The 23,126-nt window shown below is 45.0% G+C and overlaps 1 protein-coding gene across 6 annotated transcripts in view; it reads right to left on the bottom strand.

The window, feature by feature from the left end:
* The window catches only part of RESF1 (retroelement silencing factor 1), a 61,758-nt gene extending 38,905 nt beyond the window's left edge, over positions 1-22,853 (bottom strand). For 2 of the 6 annotated variants that reach the window (XM_054056349.1, XM_054056329.1), the window contains exon 1: positions 22,630-22,853. The gene's annotated coding sequence lies outside the window, so the exon portion shown is untranslated. Of the gene's footprint in view, positions 1-20,391; positions 22,054-22,629 lie in introns of those variants that run through there. The other 4 variants (XM_054056308.1, XM_054056340.1, XM_054056320.1 and 1 more) reach the window with 3 other exon arrangements.
* Between the last annotated feature and the right edge of the window lie 273 nt (positions 22,854-23,126).

Raw genomic sequence — 23,126 nt, 5'->3', positions numbered from 1 at the left:
TAGGGAGCCCAGCTTGCATTCGGCTGAGCACTGACAGTGCAGGGTGCAACAAGTAGGAATTCACACCTCAGCTGTATGCATGCAACCTCAAGGGATACCTTTTCACCAGCACAGAGATCGGCAAGTTACATGGAACAGCAAATGCTCGCACAAAGTTGGAGCAATCCCCTCTCCCACAGAAATTGTGCAAAAGAAGAGGGCTTGTGCTTTCAATCCAAGGGAGGTGGAGAGAGATGCACGTCACAGAGATATTAGAACTTTATGAGATAAAAGAAGGGTGTTTAGAAACAGTGAGTGCTTCCAGAAACTGTAGCTGCCTAACATTTTTTAAGCGTTACATTTTGTGGTTTATTTGTTATATTACCGATTTTCCTTCTGCAGATACAAGTAAGTGATTACTAGTAAATTATGTGATCTTGATAAACTGCTTCAATCTTGAATAAACTACACGAACAGAACAGTTCTCCGCTACTATTTACCATAAGCACTTATTACTATATCTGTGCAATTTTTTTTTATTGCAATTGCACTCTACACTGCTTGGGCTATCAGAAAAAAACATGGCAATGTTCACATGGTCATGGTCTCTAACCTCCACCAGGTAACACTGCTATACATTTGCTCCTGCTAACATACCATAATTGGTAGAAGGAAGTGAACAACGTTTGCCTGGAGATCAGTAATATCAGTAACCCAAAAGTACCAGTACCAGAAGTATCCAGAAACAGGAGTTGAAAGGAATTATGACAAATAAGGAGCATTTGATCAGGTGACCCAATCAGCAAAGCAGTAATATAAGTTTAAACACATCAAAGACAACTCTGTGTAAGATCCTTTGATTACTGTGGAGAAATGGCCAACAACAGATTTTGCGGCTTTTCAAAAGCATTGAAGATTGCTTCATTCAGGTCGGCTGACAAGGAGGAAGCTAGCATTGTGCCCTGATTTGAACTGTGGTCAGCAAAACTTCATATTTACCAGTGTGATGGCCAACACAGGGCTGGCACCCTCCAGCTGCCTATCAGGTAACAGAGCTCAACTCTGTTGCTTGTCACTGTAGCAGGGCCAAGGATTGCCCCAATCGGGGCAGATTGTATACCACTCCCCTTAGTGCTTTTTGCAGTCACAGCCTAACAGTGTAATTTTACTGTTACTGGGCAAGCCAAGGACCCTGCCTGGTCTGGATCACCTCCTCACAAGTGCCTAAAACTTTAGGATCTCTAAGATCCTGGGTAGTATGTGCACAGGCTTAAGGTCCAAATTCCCAGTGATACACAAATTGTGACAGTCAAATTGTTACCCAAGAGGATAAGAAGAATGTATTTTGTACCTTGTTTGTCTTGTACAAACACCCTGACGTGCTCAGGGATGCAGACATTTAGTCTTAAGAAAATTGTAAGCTCAGTAGTTACCCAACTCAAGGTTGAAAACATAGTTCTAATTGGAAAAGACCTTTAAGACCATAGAGTCCAACCGTAAACCCAACACTGCCAACTCCACCATTAAAGCATGTCCCTCAGTGCCACACATACGCGGCTTTTAAATCCCTGTCTTCGCTTAAAAATCTGTGTTGAAACAAGGAAAGGGTTGTCAAGATAGGGAAAATTTGTGACTGATTAAGAATTACCTAAAGGACTTCCTTATCCTAACTAAGGATGTGGAAAGAAAATAAGCAGTCTTGTTTTAAAAGCAGAATTCTGTGACCTAATTAATATATGTATTATAGTTAAGTGTAACAATTGTATTAGCTAGGTGGGATTTTAAGCATCTGTTCTGTATAAATAAGCCTTTGAGTTCTTCAGTAGGTGCGCCCGATTTGTGGATATCTTCCACCTAGCACCTTGCACAGAATAAAGCAATGTCTTCTTTCTAAACAAAGTACTTTGTTTCAGGAGTTTTCTTAATTCATTTCAGGTAACAAAATTCAGTCTTATTTGGCAGGAAATAAAATACAGGAACACAAATGTACAAGCATATCTGGTTCACTACAGGGCTCCTTAAAAATCAGTGCTAGTATTATCAGGAATTACACTTACTGAGGAAGCATATCCTTAGTCAGTCCTTTGAATTTGAAAGTCACTGACTTAACATCAAATACGGGCTATATCCCCAGGAATTCCTCTGACAAGGGGGTCCTCCAGAACCCGGGAGATTATACAATTTCAGTTTAAAGAAACTAACAGCAAGGAGGAGTAACTGAAGTTTCTGAGAGTTCAGTAAAGTGTGAGAGTGAGCCAGCTTCGCTTTCTCATCAGTAAACTCAGGAGAATTTAGACCTGTCCTTAAGTTTGTGGTGAGTGGAGTCAGGCTCCCTGCTGTGGGATTCAGACGTGTCTACACTCCTTCCTTCCCTCTGCTACTTACATTGATTCCTATGGAGCCTTTCCAGGTTTAAATGAGTTAACAGAAAGGTGCTCTTTATCTGAAAGCCGTGTTTGGGGTAGCATTAGCAGCGAGTCAGGGATGCTATGAGTTCTGGGCCAAGTTGAAGAATGATAGAGAGGCCAGAGACCCACCACCTTGCACAGGCCATCAGGGCAAGGGCATCTGCAGCTAACAGCTCCTTCAGCAGCTAATGGCTCCTCCTAGCTCCCTCCAGGAACCTGTTCCCTGAAGAAAACTGTGGGGTCATGCCTGGAAGAGGAACTGCACCATGATGCAACTTCAGGCCACCTGCAGCACAGGTGCTGCCAAGGCAAAGGGTCAGAAACACTTGAGCCTGACTGCCCATCCAGCCCATTTACTTCTACTGCCAGCAACTCCTGCCCACACATCAGCAGGCACTTGCTGCTTTGGATCCGACCTTCTGGGACACAGTGGATTGTCTGGGAGGAAGCTGGAGCTCTGCACAAAGCCTTACAAAATATACAGGACTAACATCTGCAATGCACTTAGTCGCATCACTTGCCTACCTTTCTCACAATTACTCTGTAGCACAACCAGGACAAAGATCAATTCTCTGGAGCAACAGTCAGTTTTGGGCCTACGAACCCAAGCCAATGCTTTCTCAGTCTGTCATTTGTGATTTCACAGTTCCGGAAAAGAACAAAGAACATGGTATTTCCATTTCAAATAGAAATGTAGACAAAGAGACTTCGTGACCAAACTCTTCGCTAGAGCTGACACCTTTACGGGGCTATGTGGCATAGACATCAGTCCCAGCATTACATAGCCAGGGGATGATAATCATGCTTCCCCCTCCACATAACGAAGGGTAGAAAGGTGGAGTTCGTGTTATATTATGTGGCATTTCTGAGCACACAAAGAAAAGAAGCAGCGCAGAAGGGAGAAGTGGTGGGATGTGATGCCTAGTCAGCAAGTCTAGAGAGCACTTCTGCAATTCAACAATAAAAGCAGAACAGTGACCAGAAAATTTTAAATTCCCCAAGCTCACTGGGTGGTCAAGTTGATCATCTGAAGAAGCCTTACCTCGCTTTCTGTGGCCTGCCTGAAAACCACGCTCATGCAAGTCTTTGCAGACCCCAATATTAATTTTTTTGGCTTAAGTCGGATTTACTGAATTATGTTTAACCCAGTATTAGTGAATTACTGGATTTACTGTCACTTTGACCCAGGTAAGTGATTGATATTTGTTATTGTATCGTTATTTTGAAATAAACTGTTTAGCTCTAAAGCTGTTGGTCATGTCTGTTACCATATCCTGAATTTAACTTGATCAGGCTGCCCAAAGCGCCTCTTCTTCAGTACCAAAAGAGAGACGCAGTACACAGCATCGTGACTGACCCCAGCCTTGCAGCACGTGCCTGAACTGACTGTTTTGGGGCCTTGCCCTGCCTGTGGGCAAAAAGACGCTCTCAAGGAGGGAACTACCTGTTCCCTTCTGTTGCAAATGGAACTTGAGACTTTGATTTAGCAGCAATTTAGGATTTATCACAGGAGATCGCAACATTCAAGTACATGATTTCTTTAAACACTTAATCATCAGTTGACTAACAAAATGATTCACGAAGATTTGCTATAGTCAAATCAGTGACTTATTTACAGACAAAAAAATGGCACGGTTCACACTGTACTTACTACAAGGTTAAATCCAATCACACACACACAGATGTTCATGAATCCAGACACACAGCGGATGACCTGGCCAAAATTTCCCTCCTCTTGAAATCAGTGACTTACTTTCAATGCACTGGCACTCCCAACAGGCAGCCACCGAGTCACGAGAAACCTGGCCTCACCCTGGTCATCTTTGCAGCTGACCCTGAAAGGCATCTCTGTCCAAAGGGAGATGCTGACTGCAGCCCACGGTAGTACTGATGAGCTCAAAGGGTCTCACTCAGGATCACTATTTACTGGATCGCAGAGGACTGACTTAGGTCAGTATTTGCTGCCAAGACTCATGTTAGGTAACTAATGGATGGAGTCAGCACAGAACACAGACACCAAGTCAAAGAACAGATCGTATCTTTACTTGCATTTAAAGCAATAAAATGATACATTAAATAATACAGCAAGAATAAAACCAAAGATGTTAATATACTTAATCATTACTACATACAGTTTTATATATATATCAATATATATATACAGTATATTGATTAAGAAAGATACCTCACTAATTGCCCTAATATTTTACCATCATCCAGATCCACAGTCGCTGGAGAGCACCAGTTACAGTGAAGACTTGGAGAACCTTACCCAGCATCCCAGTGTAGGACCAGGGAAGTTCTACCCAGGTGAGGTCTCCAAAGTTCCTTCAAGAGAGTCCAGCTTTTATATTGTTTAATAAACAAGTTTTTATATTGTTTAATTCTTCAAATGCAGAAGCATCTAGTTTCACTCTCCTTTTAGATCCCACCAAAAGCCTGGCCAGAACTCAAGGTGGAACCAAGAGTTTCTTCATCTATTTAGTGTTGAACACATACTTCCAAACAAGGCCAGATATCTGATTTCATGGCTTTGACAACCTGCCTCTAAACAAGGAAAGATAATACATTCTCATGACATTTTATCTTCACTAATGATTATATTTTATCTAAGCTACATCTTTTGCTAATGATCATACACATTTCACTAATGATCAGATACTAATATTATATAACGCTTGGATGGGAGGTTCATTTAGAGGTCAACTTTGGTTCAGAGCCTATTGCTCAGGTCTCAGTACTTGACCATGGTACCTTTTATCAACTGTACAAGTTCAGTACTTTCTAGATAGTACAGTTTTGGTATCATTGCTACAATTCAGGAAGCAGATGTACCAGGCTGTCAGGAGATAACTGTCAGTAATTCCAGTACTTTCCGGTATGTTAAGGGAGTGCCTTACTACTTTGACTCCCTACATTTTTTTAATTCTTAACCTGGATTGGCAAGTGGCCCAAGGGGGTTCCCACCAACACACCCTCCCTTATTTGATTAGAGCAAGTCAGAAAGATAAAAGCATGACAGGAACATTATCCTGACTATTTCTCTTAGCTCATGGTCTTAGAAATACTGAGCACCATTCGAATGCAGCTGAAGCCCAAGTTGCCTCCCCATGGAAAAGAGTATCTCAAGCCCAGCAGGTTCACTTCAGCTGGGACAGATAAGACTCCTGCCACTGCCTGTGTTAGAGGCCTTCAGGTGACTGCGGAGAAATGAGCATGTCACACAAATCCCTGCGATGGCACCCAGGAAAAAACTGACAGGTGACTAGAAGTTGCCAAAAAGGGAATTTCTGAAACCAAAATACATAAAGTTTTATATATTGATTGAGACAACTGGGACAGAAATATTCGGTCCAGTGTGACTTTAGACAATTATGTCGAACTCTTACCTTCTGAAAACTTGACCAGACTTATGAATCAGACCAGCTATTAAAATTGAGTATGATGCTATTAGAGTCAACAGAACTGTGTATCCATGTGCCATTTCACAGGCAGAGATCTAGTCAAATCAAGAAAGTACTCTTGCAAATCTGTTACTAGGTGTTAGTTAACCTGTCTTTTGAATACGCCACATGGTCGGGGGATACCAGCTGAATTTTAGACTCAGAAGCTTGGATCTTCTTGTAGGTTCTGGAAACCAACTATGAACTCAAGCAGAAAACATAGACTCTATCTTTCAGGAATCACTAGCGTATGCTCGAAGATAAAAAGTGCCAAGATGACCAAGGTCTCCTGACTGTTTCCTGGGCCGGTCCCACAGATTTGTGATTATGCATAGGTAGGCTGGGTATCACATTTTAGACGTGGCCACTGTGTCAGATGAAGCAGGGATGACATCCCTCTGGGACCCAGCAATGCCCACTAGTCAAAAGGGTCCTGATCCACTCAGAGTCCATTACCGTCAAGAGGCACTAGCCTTCCAGGGACAGTGCTCAGTACCACACGGTCCCAACCTTTAGTAAAGTTAGTTTCTCTGCTGTGCACATTCTGCCATCCTCACTCCTCTGCGAAGATGCAGCTGCAGTTAATAACAAATGCCTTTGTGTCCAGTTAGATAAAAAGCCTCCCAAGCCTGGGCAAAATTGGCCCTGACCCAAAGCATCTTGAAGCACAGAAAGCCTGTTTGGCCTTGGGCAATCCCAAACAGGCAGCCCAGAGCTCAAACACCTGTTTTATAGGCTTTTGCCAACAATGCTCCCCTGCTGCATCTTTTCCCACCAGCACATTATCAAGGGCCCTAGCACCCCTCCCCCACCACTTCATCACCTGGAAAGTGGAAAAGCCCTTGAATACCACACAGACTTATCAGACATACAATCAGCACCCCAAGGGAACTGGTCACAAGCTGCTGAACCCTCTCAGGTGGCATAGAGGCTGCAACTTACAGGGACCTCCAGTCCAGAGGAAGATGACACCATCGGTGATATCATCATTTGTGTAACCTCATGGGCACTCCTGCCTTCAGTTGATCACACTGGAGGGGACCACTTCCATCACCTTCTGTAGTAGTCCATGGATTCACAGGAGCCCCCTGAGACTGTCTCATAGCCAGTCAAGTGTGACTTCTCTAACATGACAGACAGCCCAAGGACCTGCAGTTTTTGGGAGGTTCTAACATCCCTGGGGAATAACTCAAATACTATTCTTGGTCAGGTCAGAACAGCATCGGTTTATTACTGTAGCTACAGGGGACAACATAAAGCAGCAGCAGAACTGTCTCTGCTGATACAAAACTCTGCCCAGATGTGGCAGTGACAGTTTATATACCTCTGGGTTTCATGACTTGTTTTTCACAGAACTACAGCTACATGTCAGATAAGCAGCTTGTAGTAAATTACCACAAAGAATGGCGACATGAAGACTACTTGAGATAAGGCCCAGACAGTTCATCCTTTTACAAGTATTTCACTCCAAATATTGGATCATACTTACTCAGTGAGGCCATTAGAGAACAGTGCAGATACTTCTTAACGAGAGTCCTGCAAAGGCCTACAGGGAATCGGCCAGTTTACTTCCACATATGAAACTACTCAGAGACAGGACCTTCCACAGCACTCAAGTGAAGGTACAGTCTCCTGGTACTTCTAAACAAAACTCCCCCTAGTTCAGGTCCTCCAAGAAGGACCTCCCCTACCTCCAATGACAGCAATGACAGGAATGACAGCATGTTTTACACACCACCTTCCTTGCCCTTTCTGATATTGACAAACTCCTTGTGTATTACCTCTTTATGCTGAACGGTTTTACAACCTATTTTTGCGATGTCGATCACGCATTCCTATCCATGAAGGACTGTCGGGAATTAAAATAAGTTTACTTCTAGAATTTCAGAATTAACTGTGTGATTGCCTAGAGTTAAGTTAAATTGTAACTTGCCTATAGGTTAGCATAAGTAGGCCTTGTTCAAGATTTAGCATGAGTGAATCTTGTCAGCATGAATGACTAAACACTGTACTGGAGGTCCAGCATCAAAAGGTAACTACTGAAGGAAAAGAGCCATCAAAAACAGGCACAGATGACAGACTAGACCTTGATACAGATACAGATAAGATGGAAGAATGAACATAAATTGAACTGAGTTACACAGAAGACAGCCCCAGGGTTGATGCAAGCCAGAAGATACGGAAGCTACAAGCTGCAAACTCTGAAGACTGGCATGGGGGAAAAGTGATTTATAACATTGTCCCGCATGGTTAAGGATAGCAGACTAAACTATGTCTATAAGTAAAGTGAAAATTTTAGTATGATTGATAACGACGTAACTCAGGCTAAAGGACATTAATCAGAACATCTACTAAATGGCATAAAAGCTATAGCACTAAATCAATATTCAAATTCTCAAATCAATAATTTACTAAATTGATACTTAATATGTTGAATAATAGTTCAAAGCTACCTTAATAACTATTATTTTATAGAGATTGATATTAGTCACCCATATTGACAAATTGTGAATAGACCTTTCATTCAGCCTTGAGGGGTGTTCCTGCTCAAGGAAGGAATCCCAAACAGTTGTTTGGAGAGGCGTGCTAGAATCCCCACTGTTCAAAGATAGGACTGGGCTCTAATACCATAAAGTGATTGACTGTTAGTCATTTATTGCTAAGATAAACCTCCTAGCTCAGCAAAACACGTGTAGTTTTATCATTCTTTCGTTCCTCTTGGGACCATCTGGTTTCACATCCTATTGTGAAACATTTGGTTAGCTAGTGGTAGTTATTCTTGGGGTTGCTGAGTCACACCTATCATCAGGACAGCATGACCTCCCACCACATCTGGGGTAGCTGCCTTGGTGTTCTTCAACACTAAGGACAGCACGACCTCCTATTGTATCTGGTTTATGTAAACAGGGTAGGGCAAAGTTCTTATTTCATCCCCATCTTAGATAAAGCACCCTGCTACAAAGATAGAAGATGGCCCACCTAAAGGCGGCAAAAGAACTCAATGGGGAGTAAGGAGACCCCAGCCGCTTTAATACCGCTGAACCATCACATGAAGAGCATGTGAAGAATGCATGGGGGGATTGGATCTTATACTGTATGGGCATGCCTTTACAACTACCCAGGGTTATGGGTTCCTCACAGGACCCAGTCAAGCTGAAATGAACCAACACTGTGGCAGAACACAGGGTCTGAACTCTTAATTATAGTCAGGGGCCGAGACTGGATCCATCCACAACTAGACTCCTCTCAGAGTAAGTTCAGAAAGCAGGAGGGACCAGTCTAACCCTTGTGGCTCAGAGAGAGGGTCTTTGGACACTCTCCTGTAACAAGGGCACGTATAACCCATTACCATTCGATGTTAGATTCTTGGTACCTCTGCCATCAGAACCCAACTTTTTGGCCTCAACCATATGATTCTCACTTCCCTCTTTTTCTGCTACATATGATCCCTCACAAGCTCACTTATAGAAGCCTACCCTTTCAACACTCTATAGAAGGATGTCTGCTTTACAGAAGACATATGCATGGTTTGGGCATGCCACTGCTGTTCATACTGCAGATGACCAAACTACTACACTTGATTACCACAGCAGTGCCTAGAGGGTCATCTCTTGGTCCTTTGCGTAGTCATCACTCCTCTTGACAACCAGGTTTATATCAACCTTTGGGCTGATTTTGCTAGGTGCACCTATTGGCTTGCCTCTTGGAAAGCACATTCCTTACGCACTCATATTGTGCAAATCTGAGGCTGACTTCTTTGTGAAGACATACAGGACTATGTCCACTCATGTGTTTTGGCTGTCGGCCATACTGATTCCCATCCTACTTGCCCCATGGCCAAGGCCATATAGAACGCCGAAGTAGATGTCACTGCTATGATGAGAGGGGTGGCAGTGCTGGTGAACACTGCCAGCTATGATAAAGCCAATGGCAGTCTAACAGCAACAGATGAAACTGAGGAAACTTTAACCCAAGCTCCTCCAACCTGGACCACAGAACCATCATGGCAGCTCTCTGGATGCACGAGTGTTGGCATCATCCTGCTGCTAAAGCTTTAATTGGGGGTTGCAGTACAATGAAATATATCTGTCAGAGAGGGTACAAAGTGTCACATACGCCTGTGACAAATTTATTTATAAATGCTCAGACAAAACAATAGCACAAAGATTTTGGGAAAAGAAATATCAGAAACACTATAACCTGATGAAACCTTGTATCTAGGCCTTGGACATCGGTCCAAGTATGGAAGAACTGGTCTCTCAGAGAGTAGCCGCTGTGGCAGATAGGATTTTCTACACAGCTCTGGTTCAGCAGCAATTTAGTATTCATTATTATTTTTAAGATAGATCACAAGATTAGGTTGTGTAATTCTTAACAGCACTTAATCATCAGCCAATTTAACAGACAAACTATGAATTTGTTACAATCAAAGGAGCAACTCAGTTAAAGATTGGAGAACGACAAGCTTCACCCAAGACTTCCAGCAAGTTTCCTCAATCAAATCACACATAGACACAGACAGAGGTTAAGTCAAATCACACACAGAGAGACAGTCCTAAATCAAATTGCACACACAGAGAGGATAATCTATGATCAAAATTTCCCTTATCAAGAGTTTCATGGACTGTTTTTATGTGCTGGCATTCATCAATGGATAGTCAGCAAACCTTGCAAAATCAGGCCTTTCAGTCCTCGCAAAAGCATTATGGTTGCAAAATCTACTTCAAGAGCCTTCCCAGCTCAGGAGATCTACTGGGTCACGAGTCTGCTGTGGTCCCAGAGACATCAAAGGGTCTCACTTTGGATCACTATGTAAGATCATGAGATGATCTGCTTTGGTCAGTATTTTCCATTCTGGCCACGGTTCATGCCAAGTCATTGTAACATACAATAGAGGCAGCAGACGACCCAGGTGTGGCCAGGGAGCACGCCTTATATCACCCCAGGCCACTGCACTTGTAACCAAGATAACAGCACAATGGGAGTTTTTCCTGTGACTGCTTATACGGAGATCTCAGGGTGGTTCTGATAAACAATTCAGGTAGCAGATGGTCTAGGTGTGGCCAGGGAGTGCTCAGAGCACCCCAGCTCCAGGCAACTGCACTTGTAACCAAGATAACTGCACAATGAAAGTTCTCTGGCTTGCAAGGCTTATCTTGAGATCTCAGACCGGGCAAGGTGGAGGGCTGCACCACCATAGCCAGCACTATGAAATACTAGCAGACAATCAGCAACAATCAATACAACAATCAACAGCCCATGTGCCTGTACCAGCCCTTTTGTGGCACGACCCTTAACACCTTCTCTCTCTGTTGAGACTGTGTGCCTTTAGCTTCAGGATTTAATCACTCTTTACTTTTACTCTAATACTATTCTCTTGTCTGAATCCCACTGGTACTTCCCTTCCTGAGCTCACCATAGCTCATCAGTATAGTTCTGAATCCCAAGAGACTAGGGATTTGGGGGAAAAATGAAGTACCTTTCTCTGTAGGTTTCCGTAGGGTTTTGTTAACTCCAAAATTCCAAACCACTGTCTGCCTACAAAATCGCACTATCTAGTCTGAACAGCACATTTCTTGTGAAAAGGAGCCCTGTTGGAAGTCATTACTTTAAAATTTTGAACCAACACGCTGGGAATGCAGTTCGTTAATGAGCTCAGTGTTCCAAAGCCATGGCTCTTCTGCACAGGAGAGAGAGACGAAGACGGAGAGGTGATAGCAATGCATAAATCCTGAGTGCCGCGGAGAAAGCGAAAAGGGAACAAGTCTGTGCACTGCTCAGAACACACGGCTGAGAGTACCAAATGCTATCACCCAGCTGCATATTTAGAACAAATAAGATTTTCCACAAGCATTCCTAAAGGATAAATCCTAAAGGATTTTCCACACAGTCTCAGGAAACCATGGAGACCAAATGAACACACTGATGTTTTACCACAAAACGGGCTTTTAGGAAAAATCATGATAAAAACGCCCAAATTCTCATTATAAAAGAGCCTTAAAAAAAAAAATCATAAAAGCCCAAACTTCGTGAAATCAAGTGTTTACTCAAGTTATTACAATGAGAAAGACAACAAATGATTAGTCCTGATCAATCACAAGTTAACAGTAACAGCTTGTAAAGGCAACGTGTCTAATCATTACCATAAGAGAATAAGTACAGTGACTAAGAGAAATACATTACCAATTGCTTTAACATCATCCAGATCCCCAGTCGTCGCAGTGTGGATTCAGAGAGGCAACTGGGAAATCACGTGGTGTGTCCACCCGTGACAGAGGTCTCCCCCGCCCTTGCTGCAAGGGGCTTAGCCTATATACCACCGAATAAAAAGATTACATCACCTCAAAAAGAAGAGTCTACCTCCAGCAGCTTACTACCTGCCCACCCCTCCTAGAACAACATGGCCAAGGTCCCAGGAGAGGAGGAAGCAGCTGGATATTTCTTATCTTTAAGCTAAGGGGCTGTAGAAACACAACATTCCTGAACAGCTCCTCTCTCTTTCACACAGCACAATTCTACTGATAATGAAATACTTTCTCACACTCTTAGCTAACAAAAATAGCACGGTATGACTCTATTGATGATAGTGATATGGAAAGTTACAGACTAAGCAATGCACATCGTAACGGAATACAAATCATCCATGGGTCATATATATCATTTCAGGCACGTCGATCAGGGCCTGTCACTTCAACTAGGTTCACAGAGAGATGTGACAAACTCCCCACAGACAACAATGTCTGCTGAGCATGAAGCAATGGGTACAGTCAGAGAAGGTCACGACTAGACCTTTAAGGCTAATCCAAGCATCTCCTCTTCCTCCTCTTCTCTGAATTGCCTTCAAGACCAACCAGGGTCCGATCTGCCATAGCTGTAATCTTCAGAGAAAGTGACAGCAGAATCTTAGACACTGAAGTTCATTACAATTGTCAGGAATAAAGCCACCAACATCAAATGATGCCTGTAAACCTCGTGGCCCTTGGTAGCCTTTACATATAATGCAAACACAAACTTAGCTGTTGTCTATGTATTGAGTACAGAAGATGCTACTACTGAACAAATCTCCCCTACAAGATCTCTGGCTTTACACCAAGCTAGGCCCATCCCATGGATCATCCACAACAAGCCTGGCAGAGAAATAAAGGAAGGCAACAGGTAGATGTTGAAGCTTTCATCCCCAACCTACAATGGGGCTCACGTGAAAGGGATTCCTCTGGAACCTCCAACATATGCCTTAGTTCCCTCAGGGGAGTCCAATATTTCTCTGTGCACCTCAAAGAATGCAGTAAGACAGCACTCGTCTATGTTCAAGAACAGCCGTGTATGTTCATGATCCCAAATGGTAACCAAGAGCAACTGAAGCTTTGAATTTGATGTTACATCCAGCTGTAGTTTTGCTAGTTTTCACTTTATTGCATTTATTGCTTATAATCATTCTGTATATCAAAGTCTGCCAAATAATGAAACAAATTATGTTAATCCAACACGTAAAATACATGCAATCAACTGTTTCTGTATGTGCAATGGTATATAATTAGCATTAGTTGTAACACTTAAGCTAAGCAATTCATCAAATAATTGTACCCTTACCACCGACCTGCAATACATCACATATAACAAAAAGGCAAGAGGGAACCGTACTATCACTCTGAGTCAATAAACTGGATTGTCTGCAGGCACAGGATGGAGTGCGACGGCTGCACTCAACTCCTTAACCACACTAGTGATAGTCTGGTTTAGGCTCCCAAGGAAGCAAATGCCTAGGCCATGATCAGGTCAAGAACATCTTTAGTTCCAACCTATTCTTTGAAAACCCACACAAGAACAGGGTGACTCACTGAGTTTTAATGCATATGAGCTGGGAAATCGGAACACCAATCATACGATCAACAGATGAATAGCAGGTAGTTCTTCCAAGACTAATTTGTCAAAGAACAAAAGAAGTTGTGGGTACAAGGAGTTTCATGCTTATCTTTTCTATCACATGTAATCTCACTACAAGCCAATCACTTTATTCCATAAATATGACAGACTTTTTTGAGCTCTCCCTGTTAAGTAGGTGACTACATAGCAGCCATCTCCCCTTGAGCTAGGACTCCCCTCAAGGTTGCTTCTCAAGGCTGAGAAGACCCCTTACCAACTGCAGATCTTTAAGTGATCAATATCACACATAACCTTGAACCACAGGGCATTAAGATCTTGTACCGCTGTTTTTAAATTATTGTATCCTCTGCACAGTAAGTAATAGATTTAATCTTGCCATCAGGCTTAAGACTCACTTTTACAACATGGCTTCTCCAAGGGCAAGTCTTGCCTCACTAACCTAATGGCCTTCTCTGCATAAGTGACTACCATCAGCGGGCAAGGGAAGACCATGGGTATTATCTACGTGGACTTCTCCAAGGCCTTTCACACAGCCCACAATAACCTCCTCTCTAAGCTGGAGATATATGGATTTGATAAATGGACTATTTCGTGGATAAGAAATTTATTGGATGGTTGCACTCAAAGGACAGTGGTCAACAGATCAAGGACCAGATGGAGATCAGTGATGAGCAGTATCCCTCAGGGGTCTGTTCTGGGACCTGTGTTGTTTAGTATCTTCAATAATGGCAAACGATGGGATTGAGTGCACTCAGCTGTTTTGCGGATGACACCAAACTGAGTGGTAAATTCGACACCCCTGAGGGACAAGATGCCATCCAGAGGGACCTCCACAAGCTAGAGAAGAATGCTTGTGAAAACCTCACAAGGTTCAACAAGGCCACGTGCAAGGGTCCTGCACCTGCGTTGGGGCAACCCTCAGTATCAACACAGGCTGAGGGATGAAGAGATTGAGAACAGCCCTGCAGAGAAGGACCTGGGAGTCCTGGTGGACAAGAAGCTCAACATGAGCCAGCAACATGCACTTGCAGCCCAGAAGGCCAACTGTATACTGGTCTGCATCAAAAGAAGTGTGGCCAGTAGGTCAAAAAAAGTGATTCTGCCCCCCTACTCTGCTCTCTTGAAACCACATCTGGAATACTGTGTCCAGCTCTAGAGCCCTCAGCATAGTAAAGACGTGGACTTGTTGGAGAGGGTCCAGAGAAGGGCCACAAAAACGATCAAAGGCCTGGAACACCTCACCTATGAAGAGAGGCTGCAACAGCCAGGGCTGTTCAGCTTGGAGAAAAGAAGACTCTGAGGAGACCAGAAAAACATTTAAAAAATGGTTATTGGACAGGTCTGTTTACACTCATGAACTTGATGCTGAATCAGACTCCTCCCAGCCTTCCATTGCGTTCTTAGCATTGTTACCTCCAACCACCAGGACCTTTAATGTGACTTTATTCAGTATCATCCAACAGTATTTCTGAGTCAGTTTGTTAGCAGTTTTTGTTTGGTTTGGGTTTTTTTTTAAACAAACATTTTGTTCTCAAAGTCTTCAGGGCTCAAATCTTGAACAGCGGGAACAGTGCTTAGAATTAACAGGATATTTTCAGAACAGATGAAGAAACAGGACAGAGATTTTTTCAGTTCAAGCAACAGCTATTAAAAGAAAACCTATGAAAAGCTACCCTCTTCAAATTATCTCATCAGCATAGCCCTGGTGCTTGTTAATGGATGCCATAACTGACCACCTGCAGCAGCTGTGTGGCTTGGTGGTTGCTCCTGTCCCGAGGCTAGAGTTCAGCCTGGAGACCCAGGTGTCTCCATTGAAGGCCCATGAGCATAGCTGCTGCTGCTTTCCTGTTTGCAGACTCAACCAGCAGCAGGGCTGAGCATGCATCCAGGAGACACACTTAGGACACTGACGAGGCACTGCTTTCAACAGCACCTACATATATGATTCTCATAAAACAAAAGTTAAGACGGACAAGTACCTTTCCTCCTCTTCGGCCGATGAGGATTGAATGTAAAACCCACATACCTGCACTCTCTACAGTAACAAGCACACACACATTCACAGACCTTTCAAGTATGGCACAGGCCCCTCTCCCCATACAATGCCCCTGCACATATCCCAGGCCCTGTTGCCCACCTGGAAGGACCTCCTACTCGCCAGCTGGTCCAACTTGATTCATACTAGCAAAGAGATATGCTTGTTTCATAAGCTCACAGATCCCCCCCAAAAAGCAGCATGCACTCTCTGCCCTTATGATACGCCTGTATGGACCCAGCACCTGTTACTGACCAGCTAATCCACCTTGAAGTCTGCTACCGAATTGTACAGGCAAATCCCACACAACCTCACCAGCCTCAGGCACACAGACTGTGACTCACAGTCCTGCTCCAGCCGCCAGTGCCGAGCCCCTCACTCACTCCACTCACCCTGGTGAAGTTCCCATTCACTCCAATAGCTGACAACGCAGGCCGGGGTGCCTGCACCCCCAGTCTGACCCCACTTGCTGGCACCAAATCCACTCAGACCAGTCTTCCCAGCAGCTGGCACTCTGGACAGAAAATCTGTGGGACTGTGGAGACATTCCCAAGAGCTATGGTTCTTCCAGTTACTGATGCTGAGACACGCTCTCACACAACAGTTGCTGGCACCACAACCCAGAGGTGCCTACACCTCCAGTCCGACTCCAGCTGCTGGCCCAGTTATCAGCTCACACTGCCCTCCTCAGCACCCAGCAACTAGGCTTTGCAGCACTCGCACACAAGGGACAGAGAGTGAGACTATGCAAGCACGTAGGACTGGCTGCAGGGATCAGACACATGGCTCAATCAGACGTACCTCCTGACCAGACAGTTGACACACAACTGGCCCCTTTTATGCTCTCTTCTGTCTGCTCCTCCTGTGCATAGTTCCACCATCCTCTTACTCCCATCCACTCTGGGACTCACAGGGTTGCCCTCTAATCAGTTTAAAAATCTAGGTTTGTCTACAGTTTCTCAATGGCCCATCAGACAGCAAGAATGACTCCTTTTTTCTTCTGTATCTTTCACATTTGCCTTTCAGGTTTATCTCAAGTGTTCTTTATTGCTTCACTCCTTTCCCTGTAATCCCATTTGACAACATCAGGTGATCTTGCTGGAATAAACACTCACTTCCCACATGCTCAACTGGTGTAGCTGAGGTTTACTGCTTATTATCGCACATACCTTTGTTTGTCTGCCAGGTTTATGTCTCTACATTTGGTTTATTCCTTCCCCATTACTGTCTCCTTTTGCACTCAGAAGGTCCTTGAGCAGATAACCTTAATGCAGCAGATGCTCTCATCTTTGACCACTACACTTAACACATTCCCTGTTCTACTGCTAGGAAGAGTGTCCTAGAAATGGTGCTCCTTCACTGTCAACACACATCACTCTTCCAACTCTGTCTGCTGTTCCTTCTGCTGCTTTCTCACACATTTCCATTAATATGTCAGTCATGGCAATTTTAATATTTGTTACAAACTTCAAATTATATTTCAATAGGTATATTTGAGGTAGGGCTGCATGACTAGTAAAAACTTGAAGAATACTTAGGGAAAGAAACAGATGTGGGAAAAAGGAGGATGTGTAAGAACAATAAGAAGAGGGAAACAAAGAGGAAGAATAAAAGGGCCTAGTCACATATAAGCAAGGCCCAGCTGGGACTCACAGCTTGAAGGTCTAAAGGCAGCAACTGAGAGACCAGGGTGCCACCACACTGAGAAGCGGGCACAGTGTTTGGAGGTCTCAGTGAGAACAACTGGATAGACTGGCATGCAAGGACAGTCTGGGTGCCAGCAACTGGAAAAGGAGCTCCAGGTCACAGCATTACATGTGAACAACTGGAGGTGTGCAAAAGGTCCAAGAGCCTGAGTCAAAGACAGACACGATCTAGCAGCAGGTATTCTTTATTGCAGCGCCGGGCACATGGGGGATCACTCCTCCGAACATGTGCACCGTATCACAAATACTGCCTGCTTTTATCTAGCTCAAGTATACATATTCATTACTTTTCCCAGAACTCATCCACATATTCATGATTTTTTCCAGGAAATCAATTTACATATTTAAATGTCCTTGCGCAGCCGCAGTCCTATCCCTTGGTGGTCTTCAGGGGTCTTCTGGTGGTCGAGCATAGTCTTCCTCACTTGTCCTTTCCTTGAACCTCTAGCTTTTGCATCTGCGCAGTCAGCTCCTTAGCTCACAATCCTATGTATTTCCCTTTTATGGTATTAACTGACCACAGTCCGTTTGCTGAGTATGCATGGTTCAGGGATAACAGGAAATTAGCACAGAACAAAGGACAAGGCCAAATACACACAATTTCTACATTTGGCCTTCAGTGTATAAAATAACAGGATACATTTGGCCTTCAGTGTATAGAATAACAGGATACATTTGGCCTTCAGTGTATAGAATAACAGGATACATTTGGCCTTCAGTGTATAGAATAACAGGATACATTTGGCACACACGCTGAGTATATAGTGTCCAGGTAATCATGCAATACTTAAACAAAACTAATGCAACTATTATATCTCTAAGTGGTCCCTCCATGTTAAATCCCTATATCAAGTCAGTAATTAAAGGAACGTCAGTGTGTATATTTTTTCATAGTGGGTTTATGCCAATGTGTGTGTGTATGTCAGTGTAATTTCAAGCTGAGCTAGCCAGAACAGGAGGAAAACCCAAGACACTTAACCAGCAATGGACCTGTAGCAGAGTATATGACTCAATACTCTTGTACTCATGTGTCTCTTGTGTACACTAAATTGGCCAATAAAATGATTAACTGTTAAAAATCTTGGCCAATTTTCTCCCATTTATGCCAAATATAAGATTTATCAGACACCTGATAACTTTCATGTGTGCCTTACACTACACAGACCTCTACACACTATCCATAATAATTTAATACTCTTCAGAGTGTACTAAAATTGTGTTTCTTCTAATAGGCAGTTATTTGCAACTAGAGAAATTACAAATATGTAATTCCACTTTAAAACTTACTCAGAGAGCACAAAAGCAAAAAAAAAAAAAGGAAAAAGCACGCCATAGAACTTGGCAAGGGACCTGATTCGCAGTCCTACAGTAGCACCCAGCAACACTGCCAGAATTGTCTCAAGAACTGCAGTCACAGCCAGAAGGGCAGCGGCAAAGAGGGCATTCTTCTCAGCAGAAATGAGATAACACAGATAAACACCATGACACATATCAACAATAGGAAGCACTAGATACAGAAAAATCTGAATGCCATAAGCAGGATCTAAACCAAGCTCAAAGAGATTATTCTGAAAGATAAATGTCAATTTTTTTGCAAACACCATGGACTCCAGGCACTGGTAAGAGCTCCAGGGAGCTTTCAGTTTCTAGTTCTTTTCAATATCAAGCACTATATCAGCATCATAAAAAGAGATGTCAAAATGAAACCTTCAGGACTGTATTTGATTGCTTGATGGTATCAGCCTCCTGTTTCCACTTGCTGATTGTTAGTCATCAACAAAGATAAAAAAGGCTTGACATCAAACAGGTTAATTATTGCATTGATTAGAACCACTAGAGACCACAAATACTGTGACAAAAGTCACATATCTCCAGCCCACTGATACAATGCTCATGGTTGCAGCAAATGAAACTGAGAAAGCTCACCATACAGGATTTAAGAAACCACTTCCTTTGTCTGCAACCCACAACTAGTTCCTTTGTCTGCAACCCACAACTAGAAGTCAACAGACTCAGGTGGTGGCCCAGAAGGCCACAGTAAGCAGCTCTGCTGGTCCATCATTGGGCAAATGGCCTGGCAAGACGGATTGCCTGAGGAGCATACACCCTCACCTGGCCAGGTGCACCATGGCACCTGTACTCCATCAGAGTAACTAAGTGACCACAATAGGCCCTTCTGGACCATTTTTCCTCATCAAAAAAAAAAAAGGGGGGGAGGGCAAACAAGAGAGCTGGGGAACATAGTTTTGTGTAAATTTTAGAAACACATTTAGAAAAATTCTACTATGAAAACACATTTGCCCGCAGAAAACACATAGGTCAATAACTTGTGGGATTTTTAAATGTCAGCATTTAAAGGACAGCCCCCTGCAGATCGGAGCATTGTTGCGATATACAGCTATTTTTGTTGAAGAGTGATAGAAAAGGGGAGGATGAGCAAAAAAAAAAAAAAAACACCCAAAAAACCCACAAAAACAACTGTGCTTTAAGCAGAGAACAGAACTGAAATGACCAAATAAAAGTTCTTCTGAAAAGCTGGCAGACAAATGAACTGGAGAAACAGTTACAGCTACAACACACCATAACAGACTTGATATGAAGCATGCTGTAACACTTTTCTTCTGCCAACACATCAGGCAATGTACTATTTCCTAAAAAGAAATACAGTTTTAGCTTAAACTACAGAGGGCTCACACCTTTACCTCTGAAATGTCACCCGACTCAATGCAGTGAGCCACAAGACGACCGTTAACTAACAGTTCCTGATAGTTTTGTGAACAGTAATAGAAAAGTTATGACTAACACAATTCTACTTTCTCTGCCAGGAAAGTCTATCTAAATGTTTTGGGACACCAGCTGGTGATAACAGCCCAGTTAAGGAGCTTTTGATGTTTTATTCCCAACATTCTCAGATTAAAGAGCTAGAAAATATTTACCAGGAGAGACGATGAGCTTGGTTTGTTTTGTTCGATCTTTAAGTCATCCCAGGGGGCTAGTTAGAACAAGGAAAAGCCAGATATTACCACATAGCTCCTCGAAAGAGTTGAGTCAACCTCATAACAACTTCTAGGAAAACAACTTCTAGCATTCCTATGGGCTTCTGAAGCATATCCAGAGCTGGAAAAACCTAGCTGATGGCTATAGTTTCTCTCCTCTCACCAATACCAAGAGCATATGAAGAGTATTTCCCAGAGCACATGGAGAAAGTTGATGAAGCATTTGATGGAGCAGTACTTGCCTTTTTTCTCATATTCCCATCTGCCTTAGCAGATGGAATAAGCTATATAATCCTTGCAACTACGCTACTCAGACAATCCGAAGCAGAAATAGCAACCTTTTTTTTTCCTTTAGTTATATAAAGAGTTTTGTCCATTCCTCCACCATATTTGATGCGGGTGTCCCTCTTACAAAAGGGCAAACACCAAGCTCCTTGCTTTGTGCCTTGTGATGTCTATCTTAAAGGCTGAAGCAAAAATTACTGGCAAACTTTGGTCTTCCATCACAGACCCTCAACAGAGAGGTCTCAAAACACCTGGTCTTCTCCGTACCGAGAGCTCACAACCCTATGAACTGTCACCTTTTTTTGCCTTTTCATAATAATCTTTCAGTCCCATCTCCCTGGACTGACATCCCTTACAGAGAAAGACACTAACTGAACTTCAGCTGAAAGCGATCAGGGCAGGGATGTTTCTGGAGGCGAGCAGCACTCCCACAGATCCCACTGTACTCTCCCCTCATGGAGTGGGGTCCTGCGGGACAAGCAACGTGGGGATGGAGCCTGCAGCCATGGGGGGGCAGCCAGCAGCCACCAGCAGCTCCTTCCTTCCCTCCACCATGCCAGCCCTGGTCCATGAGAAGTTCAACGTCAGCCAGCAATGCGTGCTTGCAGCACAGAAGGACAACCGTATCCTGGACTGCATCAAAAGAAGCATGGCCAGCAGGGCGAGGGATGGAATTCTGCCCCTCTGTTCCTCACTTGTGAAACCTCATCTGGAGTACTGTGTCCAGTTCTGGAATCCTCAACATAAGAAGGATATGGAGCTGTTGGAATGGGTCTAGAGGAGGGCTACAAAGATGATCAGAGTGCTGCAGCACCTCCTGTACGAGGACAGGCTGAGAGAGTTGGGGTTGTTCAGCCTGGAGAAGGCTCCGAGGAGATCTTATAGCGACCTTCCAGTACCTGAAGAGGCTGCAGGAAAGCTAGAGAGGGACTGTTTACACAGGCTTGTAGTGATAGGATGAGAGTGAATGGCTATCAACTGGACAGGGGCAGATTTAGGCTTGACATAAGGAAGAATTTCTTCAGTATGAGGGTGGTGAGGCACTGGCACAGGCTGCTCAGGGAAGCTGTGGATGCTCCATCCCTCGAAGTGTTCAAGGCCAGGTTGGATGGGGCCTTGAGCAGCCTGATCCAGCGGGAGGTGTCCCTGCCCATGGCAGAGGGGTTGGAACTGAATGTTCTTTAAGGTTTCTTCCAACCCAAACTATTGTATGATTCTATTCCCTCGGGAAGCGGCTCCTACAGCCGTCAAAAGCTCCTTCCCTTCCCCCTCCTCTCTCAGGCAGCGATTCCCTCTGCAGCCTCAGGGAGCTCCTTCCCTCCCTCCAACCCCCGCCCCAGGCAGCGACTCCCGCAGCCACCGAAAGATCCTTCCCTCCCGGTTCCCTCCAGGCAGCAACTCTCTCTGCGGCCACCGGGAGCTCCTTCCTTTGCTCCACCACCTCAGCCTCGGGGACGCGGCTTCTGCATCCACCGGGAGCTCCTTCCCTCCCCCCTCCCGAGGCAGCAACTCCCTCTGCAGCCACCGGGAGCTCGCTCTCCTCCCTCCCTTCACCCCGAGCCCCGAGAAGCGGCTCCCCTCCTGCAGCCCCCGGGAGCTCCCTCCCCGCACCCCCCGATGCAGCAACTCCCTCTGCAGCCACCAGGAGCTCCTTCTTTCGCCCCGCTACCTCAACCCCCGGGAAGCGGCTTTTGCATCCACCGGGAGCTCCTCCCTCCCTCCACCCCCCCGAAACAGCGACTCCGTCTGCAGCCACCAGGAGCTCCTTCTTTCGCTCCGCCACCCCAACCCCCGGGAAACGGCTCCTGCAGCAGCCGGGAGCTCCTTCCCCCCGCCTCTCCCGCCGCCGGGTCCCGCGGGTGCCTCCCTTCCCCGCCCGCCGCCGCTGCTCACCGAGCCCGACGAGCCGCTCTGCAGGCAGAGGCGGGGCCGGCGGCCGCAGGCTCCGGGGGAAGCGGAAAGAGACGGCTCAGCTGCCGGTGCGAGGCGGGGCGGGACGGGGCGGGGCTGCGGGCCCGGCTGCGCCCTGAGGGGTGACCCGGGGAGGCGGGGGGTGCCGGCTGCCCGCAGGGAGCTGCCCGCAGGGAGCTGTGCGGCGGGATCGAGTTTCGCTTTGGGCTTCTCGAGTGCCTCCAGACTGGACCCCGCCTCCCTGCCTTCCTCCCTCCCTCCCTGCCTGCCTGCCTCTTTCCTTCCCTCCCTCCCTGCTTGCCTCCCTCCTTCTCTGCCTCTCTCCTTCCCTGACTGCCTCCCTGCCTTCTTCCTTCCTTGCTTCCCTCCCTTCCCTCTCTCCCTCCTCTCCCTCCCTCCTTTCCTTCCCTCCCTCTTTCCCTTTCCTCCCTTCCTCCCTCCCTCCCCTCCCTCCTCCCTCCCCTCCCTCCTCCCTCCCT

This window comes from Cuculus canorus, chromosome 1 (assembly GCF_017976375.1).
Source record: "Cuculus canorus isolate bCucCan1 chromosome 1, bCucCan1.pri, whole genome shotgun sequence".
In the NCBI taxonomy this organism is placed as follows: Eukaryota; Metazoa; Chordata; class Aves; order Cuculiformes; family Cuculidae; genus Cuculus; species Cuculus canorus.
This window is presented reverse-complemented; position numbering and strand designations above follow the sequence as displayed.